The sequence below is a fragment of the Panulirus ornatus genome, chromosome 35, assembly GCF_036320965.1.
Source record: "Panulirus ornatus isolate Po-2019 chromosome 35, ASM3632096v1, whole genome shotgun sequence".
In the NCBI taxonomy this organism is placed as follows: Eukaryota; Metazoa; Arthropoda; class Malacostraca; order Decapoda; family Palinuridae; genus Panulirus; species Panulirus ornatus.
Window position 1 is genome coordinate 21454314 of NC_092258.1, and position 10445 is coordinate 21464758.

A 10445-nucleotide genomic window follows, 5' to 3' on the forward strand; every position below is an offset into this window, starting at 1 on the left:
TGTTGTATGTACTTGTTGTATGTCCTTGTTGTATGTCCTTTTTGTATGTCCTTGTTGTATGTACTTGTTGTATGTCCTTGTTGTATGTATTTGTTGTATGTACTGGTTGTATATCCTTGTTGTATGTTCTTGCTGTATGTCCTTGTTGTATGTCCTTGTATGTCCTTGTTGTATGTCCTTGTTGTATGTCCTTGTTGTATGTACTTGTTGTATGTCCTTGTTGTATGTCCTTGTGTATGTCCTTGTTGTATGTACTGGTTGTATGTCCTTGTTGTATGTCCTTGTTGTATGTCCTTGTTGTATGTCCTTGTTGTATGTCCTTGTATGTCCTTGCTGTATGTCCTTGTTGTATGTCCTTGTTGTATGTCCTTGTTGTATGTACTTGTTGTATGTCCTTGTTGTATGTCCTTGTTGTATGTACTTGTTGTATGTCCTTGTTGTATGTCCTTGTATGTCCTTGCTGTATGTCCTTGTTGTATGTCCTTGTTGTATGTCCTTGTTGTATGTACTTGTTGTATGTCCTTGTTGTATGTCCTTGTTGTATGTACTTGTTGTATGTCCTTGTTGTATGTCCTTGTATGTCCTTGCTGTATGTCTTGTTGTAAGTCCTTGTATGTCCTTGCTGTATGTCCTTGTTGTATGTCCTTGTTGTATGTCCTTGTTGTATGTACTTGTTGTATGTCCTTGTTGTATGTCCTTGTATGTCCTTGCTGTATGTCCTTGTTGTATGTCCTTGTTGTATGTCTTGTTGTATGTACTTGTTGTATGTCCTTGTTGTATGTCCTTGTTGTATGTACTTGTTGTATGTCCTTGTTGTATGTCCTTGTATGTCCTTGCTGTATGTCCTTGTTGTATGTCCTTGTATGTCCTTGCTGTATGTCCTTGTTGTATGTCCTTGTTGTATGTCCTTGTTGTATGTACTTGTTGTATGTCCTTGTTGTATGTCCTTGTATGTCCTTGCTGTATGTCCTTGTTGTATGTCCTTGTATGTCCTTGCTGTATGTCCTTGTTGTATGTCCTTGTTGTATGTCCTTGTTGTATGTACTTGTTGTATGTCCTTGTTGTATGTCCTTGTATGTCCTTGCTGTATGTCCTTGTTGTATGTCCTTGTTGTATGTCCTTGTATGTCCTTGCTGTATGTCCTTGCTGTATGTCCTTGTTGTATGTCCTTGTATGTCCTTGCTGTATGTCCTTGTTGTATGTCCTTGTTGTATGTCCTTGTTGTATGTACTTGTTGTATGTCCTTGTTGTATGTCCTTGTCACTTTTTGTATGTCCTTGTATGTCCTTGTATGTCCTTGTAGTAGTCCTTGTTGTATGTCCTTGTTGTATGGTTTTTTCTATGTCCTTGCTTTATGTCCTTGTTGTATGTCCTTGTTGTCTTGTACTGGTGTCCTTGGTGTATGTCCTTGGTTGTATGTACTTGTTGTATGTCCTTGTTGTATGTCCTTGTATGTCCTTGCTGTATGTCCTTGTTTGTATGTCCTTGTATGTCCTTGCTGTATGTCCTTGTTGTATGTCCTTGTTGTATGTGCTTGTTGTATGTACTTGTTGTATGTCCTTGTTGTATGTCCTTGTATGTCCTTGCTGTTGTCCTTGTTGTATGTCCTTGTATGTCCTTGCTGTATTGTCCTTGTTGTATGTCCTTGATGTATGTCCTTGTTGTATGTACTTGTTGTATGTCCTTGTTGTATGTCCTTGTATGTCCTTGCTGTATGTCCTTGTTGTATGTCCTTGTTGTATGTCCTTGTTGTATGTACTTGTATGTCCTTGTTGTATGTCCTTGTTGTATGTACTTGTTGTATGTCCTTGTTGTATGTCCTTGTATGTCCTTGCTGTATGTCCTTGTTGTATGTCCTTGTTGTATGTCCTTGTTGTATGTCCTTGTTGTATGTCCTTGTTGTATGTCCTTGTTGTATGTCCTTGTATGTCCTTGTTGTATGTCCTTGTTGTATGTCCTTGTTGTATGTACTTGTTGTATGTACTTGTTGTATGTACTTGTATGTCCTTGTTGTATGTCCTTGTATGTCCTTGTTGTATGTCCTTGTTGTATGTACTTGTCGTTGAACTGCTATAAAATGTTGAAGTAAGAGATCACAAGAACTCAAGATGAGCATCACCTGAGGTGAAGATGTGTCATATTGTTTCCATGTGCTGAGTGAAGGACTGCCTAGGATGTAAGTATGTTATTTTCATGATGTCTGGGTTGTGTGCACCAGGAGCAGTGGTCTCTGGATGGATTGATAGTCAGAGAATAGGTCACATGGCGTGCTTCAGTTGGTGTCTGTGTGTGTGTGTGTGTGTGTGTGTGTGTATGATATATTGAATTTATTGGAACCTACTAATGTAGAAGACTTGTAGAAGACCCACATATTCCTGATGATGTTCAGACACGTAGTGACAACGCAGAGCTTTTGTCTACCATTTGTATTGATAACACTTTACTTGTAGTTAATAATCTAAAGAATCAAGGCAAACATTTTCTTGGAGGAGAGACTTTCCGCAGGCGCGACATATGAGTCTCTGAGGTAGATGCGTGTGTCGTGTCTGCGAGAATACTTAGCCTTACTGGAGACTTTGTGGTGTTACATAAGAATGATCTCCCTTCACACCACGCCCCCAGACCACGCCCCCAGACCACGCCCCCATCACTTTCAGTATTGCCTGTAAAGGTGTGGACCTTACCAGCTTGCTGGCCAGGGCGGCAATGTTGGGAGATCATGCCGCTCTTCACGGTGATGCCAGGAAAATGAGACTATGTAAGAAACCTGCCAAGTTCAGCAGTATAAGAAAAGATCTGTTTGTAGAAAATATCCCTCATATAGATCCATTGGAAGATAACTCGGATATAGAGAACATTGTGCAGGATGTATCCCACATGGTATATGTTTGTGCACAGGACACTACCAGTTTAGACAGATGGGAAAGATTACTGAATGATGCAGATGACGCTCGAGTGTGGAGAGCAATTAATTGGAAGAGTGATTTCAGTATGGATGATTGGCAGGACAGCTCGTGTCCCAGTGACCAGGATTTGAAGACATACTTCGAGACAGTACTGAACCCTAATAATGAGACAGACATTGACGGAAACAACGAGACAACTGACGTCACTATTCCTATCCTTGATGAGCCAATAACACCTGCAGAGATACACGAACAGTCCAGGAAGATGAAGTCTGATAAAGCAAGCCAGCCTGACGGAGTTTCCCCTGGCGTATTCTCTTTGTTGCCAGTTCAGTGGTTGTGCAGTTTGGCTACTTTGTTTAATAGCATTTTCTTACCAGGAATTTACCCTCACTCATGGATAAGAGCTAAAGTCTTTACAGTGTTTAAGAAAGGTGACAGAAAAGACCCAAGTAATTACCGAGGTATAAGTGTAATCAAACACTTTAGCAAAAGTGTATGATATGGTTCTGTGCCGGAGGTTAAGCCTGTGGTCCAAACCTTACAGGAAACAGGCTGGACCACAGAAGCAGCGTAGCTGTATCGAACATACTGTTACACTTCGTATTCTTTCTAACACGGCCAGACGTAAGAAAGGTCAATTATTTATAACCTTTATTGACTTTTCCAAAGCTTATGACTTAGTCCCGAGGCAGAAGTTGTTTACAGTGTTGTGGCATATTGGGGTGTGGCTCGGTCATGTATCGTGTTATGGAGAGCCTGGTGGGTGGGGCTGTGGTAACAGCTACGCGTGGGGTTAGGCAGGGGTCACCTACATATTGTTTATTGTTCATAATATTTGTCAATAAACTCATTCGCCTCATGAAAGAAAGATGTCAACCTGAGCAACTCATAGAGTGGTTACATGTAATAGTTCTTATGGATGACACTGTGTTGTTATCAACTGGTAGACAGAATATGGTCAAAAAGTTGGAAATATTACAACAATTTTGTGAAGAGTTTGGCATGGTGATCAACTGCTCTAAAACTAAATTTTTTGTAATTAACGGCAATGAGAGAGATATGGAACCGTTTCAGATGAATGATTTAGTCGTAGAACACTGAGTGAACTACCTGGGGTCACCTGTGATGGCTCTGTGTCCTCGGCTGTGGACGGACTCACGCTAAAAGAAAATTGTCCCGTGTGTTCAAGTATGTATCATTCCTCAAGAAGAATAACGACGTCCCATTTATTGTTGAACGACGAGTCCTTGATGACGTCGTCCTTACTGTATGGATGCGAGTCTTGGGTAAGTGCTGATATCAAACCTGTTATTAAACTGTACAATTGGGCCATAAAACAACTACTAGGGGTCAGGAAGACTACATCAAATTCGGTATGCTATGCGGAAGCTGGATATCCTTCACTCCCAGATTTGATTAAGTTTAAACAGCACAAGTTTTTCAACAGTATGTGGTCCCAAAGATCAGATATGCCAGATGATCCCCTAAGACTTTCCATCCGTGTTATAACCAATACACACATAGGGAAACATTCATTGATAACCGCCCTCCTGACCTAACTTCCTTAATTAAAAATGTACATAACGTAATTGAAAATTCCAGCTCCTCAAGGTGTATCATATATAAAGAACTCAACCCAGGTACATGACGTATACACTAAAACACATCTGATGCCAGAGTCCAACCGCATTGCATTTACGCGCTTCCGTGTAAGCAAGCGGCCACAGTTTAAGTGTTGAGACAGGTGCTGGAATAGAAGGGGGACGTGGCCGCATACCTTTTGAAGAACATGTGTGTATTTGTGGCGGAGGTGTACAAACTGAGAGGCATGTGAATGAAAATTGTTCTTTGACACAGAACATCAGACATATGTATAACTTCATAAGATTAGAGGATCATTTTGCACCTGATTTTCCCCATGACACATGTTGTGAAATAATTTCTAAGATATAAGAAATGTATGATTAAATAACTTTAAGATAATATTCTATGGACTACATTATCAACATTAAAAGTGGATTTAGTGATTATTGTTACTTTAGATTTAACGTTTAATTGTATTTATGTATGCTTGATGTCAATCTCATCTTGTTGTGGTCAATAAACTATCTATCTATCTATCTATCTATCTATCTATGTGTGTGTGCATATGTATACATGTGTGTATATGTGTGTGTGTGTGTGAGCATGTGTGTGTATGTGTGTGTATGTGTGTGTGTGTGTATGTGCGTGTGTATGACTGTGGGCCAGGTGAGGATATTCCCTAAAAGGCCCAGTCCTCTGTTCTTAACGCTACCTCGCTAATGCGGGAAATGGCGAATAGTATGAAAGATATATATATATATATATATATATATATATATATATATATATATATATATATATATATATATATATATATATATATATATATATATATATTTCTTTTCTTTCATACTATTCGCCATTTCCCGCGTTAGCAAGGTAGCGTTAAGAACAGAGGACTGGGCCTCTGAGGGAATATCCTCACCTGGCCTCGTTCTCTGTTCCTTCTTTTGGAAAATCAAAAAAAAATGAGAGGGGAGGATTTCCAGCCCCCCGCTCCCTCCCCTTTTAGTCGCCTTCTACGACACGCAGGGAATACGTGGGAAGTATTCTTTCTCCCCTATCCCCAGGGATATATATATATATATATATATATATATATATATATATATATATTTTTTTTTTTTTTTCATACTATTCGCCATTTCCCGCGACGATAGCGAGGTAGCGTTAAGAACAGAGGACTGGGCCTTTGAGGGAATATCCTCACCTGGCCCTCTTCTCTGTTCCTTCTTTTGGAAAAAAAAAAAAAAAAAAAAAATAACGAGAGGGGAGGATTTCCAGCCCCCCGCTCCCTTCCCTTTTAGTCGCCTTCTACGACACGCAGGGAATACGTGGGAAGTATTCTTTCTCCCCTATCCCCAGGGCATATATATATATATATATATATAATATATCATAATATATATCATTCTTTTTTATTTTTGTTTTGCTTTGTCGCTGGCTCCCGCGTTTGCGAGGTAGCGCAAGGAAACAGAAGAAAGAAATGGCCCAACCCACCCTCATACACAATGTATATACATACACGTCCACACACGCAAATATACATACCTATACATCTCAATGTACACATATATATACACACACAGACACATACATATATACCCATGCACACAATTCACACTGTCTTCCTTTATTCATTTCCATCGCCACCTCGCCACACATGGAATACCATCCCCCTCCCCCCTCATGTGTGCGAGGTAGCACTAGGAAAAGACAACAAAGGCCCCATTCGTTCACACTCAGTCTCTAGCTGTCATGCAATAATGCCCGAAACCACAGCTCCCTTTCCACATCCAGGCCCCACACAACTTTCCATGGTTTACCCCAGACGCTTCACATGCCCTGATTCAATCCACTGACAGCACGTCAACCCCGGTTTACCACATCGATCCAATTCACTCTATTCCTTGCCCTCCTTTCACCCTCCTGCATGTTCAGGCCCCGATCACACAAAATCTTTTTCATTCCATCTTTCCACCTCCAGTTTGGTCTCCCACTTCTCGTTCCCTCCACCTCCGACACATATATCCTCTTGGTCAATCTTTACTCACTCATTCTCTCCATGTGCCCAAACCATTTCAAAACACCCTCTTCTGCTCTCTCAACCACGCTCTTTTTATTTCCACACATCTCTCTTACCCTTACATTACTTACTCGATCAAACCACCTCACACCACACATTGTCCTCAAACATCTCATTTCCAGCACATCCACCCTCCTGCGCACAACTCTATCCATAGCCCACGCCTCGCAACCATACAACATTGTTGGAACCACTATTCCTTCAAACATACCCATTAGAGGATGTGTGGTAGAGGATGTGTAGATCAGGTGTTTGCTTTGAAGAATGTATGTGAGAAATACTTAGCAAACCAAATGGATTTGTATGTAGCATTTATGGATCTGGAGAAGGCATATGTTAGAGTTGATAGAGATGCTCTGTGGAAGGTATTAAGAATATATGGTGTGGGAGGCAAGTTGTTAGAAGCAGTGAAAAGTTTTTATTGAGGATGTAAGGCATGTGTACGTGTAGGAAGAGAGGAAAGTGATTGGTTCTCAGTGAATGTAGGTTTGCGGCAGGGGTGTGTGATGTCTCCATGGTTGTTTAATTTGTTTATGGATGGGGTTGTTAGGGAGGTGAATGCAAGAGTTTTGGAAAGAGGGGCAAGTATGAAGTCTGTTGTGGATGAGGGAGCTTGGGAAGTGAGTCAGTTGTTGTTCGCTGATGATACAGCGCTGGTGGCTGATTCATGTGAGAAACTGCAGAAGCTGGTGACTGAGTTTGGTAAACTGTGTGAAAGAAGAAAGTTAAGAGTAAATGTGAATAAGAGCAAGGTTATTAGGGACAGTAGGGTTGAGGGTCAAGTCAATTGGGAGGTAAGTTTGAATGGAGAAAAACTGGAGGAAGTAAAGTGTTTTAGATATCTGGGAGTGGATCTGGCAGCGGATGGAACCATGGAAGCGGAAGTGGATCATAGGGTGGGGGAGGGGGCGAAAATCCTGGGAGCCTTGAAGAATGTGTGGAAGTCGAGAACATTATCTCGGAAAGCAAATATATGCATATATATATATATATATATATATATATATTTTTTTTTTTTTTTTTTTTTTTTTTTATACCTCGTCGCTGTCTCCCGCGTTTGCGAGGTAGCGCAAGGAAACAGACGAAAGAAATGGCCCAACCCCCCCCCATACACATGTACATACATACGTCCACACACGCAAATATACATACCTACACAGCTTTCCATGGTTTACCCCGGACGCTTCACATGCCTTGATTCAATCCACTGACAGCACGTCAACCCCTGTATACCACATCGCTCCAATTCACTCTATTCCTTGCCCTCCTTTCACCCTCCTGCATGTTCAGGCCCCGATCACACAAAATCCTTTTCACTCCATCTTTCCACCTCCAATTTGGTCTCCCTCTTCTCCTCGTTCCCTCCACCTCCGACACATATATCCTCTTGGTCAATCTTTCCTCACTCATTCTCTCCATGTGCCCAAACCACTTCAAAACACCCTCTTCTGCTCTCTCAACCACGCTCTTTTTATTTCCACACATCTCTCTTACCCTTACGTTACTTACTCGATCAAACCACCTCACACCACACATTGTCCTCAAACATCTCATTTCCAGCACATCCATCCTCCTGCGCACAACTCTATCCATAGCCCACGCCTCGCAACCATACAACATTGTTGGAACCACTATTCCTTCAAACATACCCATTTTTGCTTTCCGGGATAATGTTCTCGACTTCCACACATTTTTCAAACTATTCGCCATTTCCCGCGTTAGCGAGTTAGCGTTAAGAACATAGGACTGGACCTTTGAGGGAATATCCTCACCTGGTCCCCTTCTCTGTTCCTTCTTTTGGAAAATTAAAAAAAAAGCGAGAGGGGAGGATTTCCAGCCCCCCGCTCCCTCCCCTTTTAGTTGCCTTCTACGACACGCAGGGAATACGTGGGAAGTATTCTTTCTCCCCTATCCCCAGGGATAAAGGGATATATATGTATATATATATAATCAGAGGGGAGGATTTCCAGCCCCCCGCTCCCTCCCCTTTTATATATATATATATATATATATATATATATATATATATATATATATATATATATATATATATATATATATATATATATATAATGCAAGAGTTTTGGAGAGAGGGGCAAGTATGCAGTCTGTTGTGGATGAGAGAGCTTGGGAAGTGAGTCAGTTGTTGTTCGCTGATGATACATCGCTGGTGGCTGATTCAGGTGAGAAACTACAGAAGCTGGTGACTAAGTTTGGTAAAGTGTGTGAAAGAAGAAAGCTGAGAGTAAATGTGAATAAGAGCAAGATTATTAGGTACAGTAGGGTTAAGGGACAAGTGAATTAAGGGGTAAGTTTGAATGGAGAAAAACTGGAGAAAGTGAAGTGTTTTAGATATCTGGGAGTGGATTTGGCAGCGGATGGAACCATGCAAGCTAAAGTGAGCCATAGGGTGGGGGAGGGAGCAAAAGTTCTGGGAGCGTTGAAAAATGTGTGGAAGTCGAGAATATTATCTCGGAAAGCAAAAATGGGTGTGTTTGAAGGAATAGTGGTTCCGACAATGTTATATGGTTGCGAGGCATGGGTTATAGATTGAGTTGCTCAGAGGAGGGTGGATGTGCTGGAAATGAGATGTTTGAGGACAATACCTTGTGTGAAGTGGTTTGACCGGGTAAGTAATGAAAGGGTAAGAGAGGTGTGTGGTAATAGAATGTGGTTGGGAGAGCATAAAAGGGTGTTTTGAAATGGTTTGGTCATATGGAGAAAATGAGTGAGAAAAGATTGACCAAGAGGATATATGTGTCAGAGGTGGAGGGAACGAGGAGAAGTGGGAGACCAAATTGGAGGTGGAAAGATGGAGTGAAAAAGATTTTGTGTGATCGGGGCCTGAACATGCAGGAGGGTGAAAGGAGGGCAAGGAATAGAGTGAATTGGATCGATGTGGTATACCGGGGTTGACGTGCTGTCAGTGGGTTGAATCAAGGCATGTGAAGCGTCTGGGGTAAACCATGGAAAGTTTATTGGGGCCTGGATGTAGAAAGGGAGCTATGGTTTCGGTGAATTATACATGTCAGCTAGAGACTGAGTGTGAACGAATGGGGCCTTTGTTGTCTTTTCCTAGTGCAACCTCGCGCATATATGCGGGGGGAGGGGCTTCTCATTTCATGTGTAGCGAGGTGGCGACGAAAATGAATAAGGGCAGACAGTATGAATTATGTATATGTGTATATATATGTATATGTCTGTGTGTGTATGTATATGTATACGTTGAGATGTATAGGTATGTATAGGTGCGTGTGTGGAAGTGTATGTATATACATGTGTATGTGGGTGGGTTGGGCCATTCTTTCGTCTGTTTCCTTGCGCTACCTCGCTAACGCGGGAGACAGCGAAAAAGTATAATAAAGTAGATTACTAAATATATATATATATATATATATATATATATATATATATATATATATATATATATATATATATATAGAAGGCGACTAGAGGGGACGGGAGCGGGGGGCCAGAAATCCTCCCTTCCTTGTATTTTAACTTTCTAAAAAATGGGAAACAGGAGTCACGCGGGGAGTGCTCATCCTCCTCGTAGACTCAGATTGGGGTGTCTAAATGTGTGTGGATGTAACCAAGATGTGAAACATTCAGATGTATAGGTATGTATATTTGCGTGTGTGGACGTGTATGTATATGCATGTGTATGGGGGTGGGTTGGGCCATTCTTTCGTCTGTTTCCTTGCGCTACCTCGCAAACGCGGGACACAGCGACAAAGCAAAATATATAATAATATAAGATATATACCTATTGTCCTGGTTGGCAACAAGGTAGACTTAGATGATCCTTTACCCCGCGAGGTTAGTACGAAGGAGGGTCAAGCTCTTGCACATTCTATGGGCTGTCC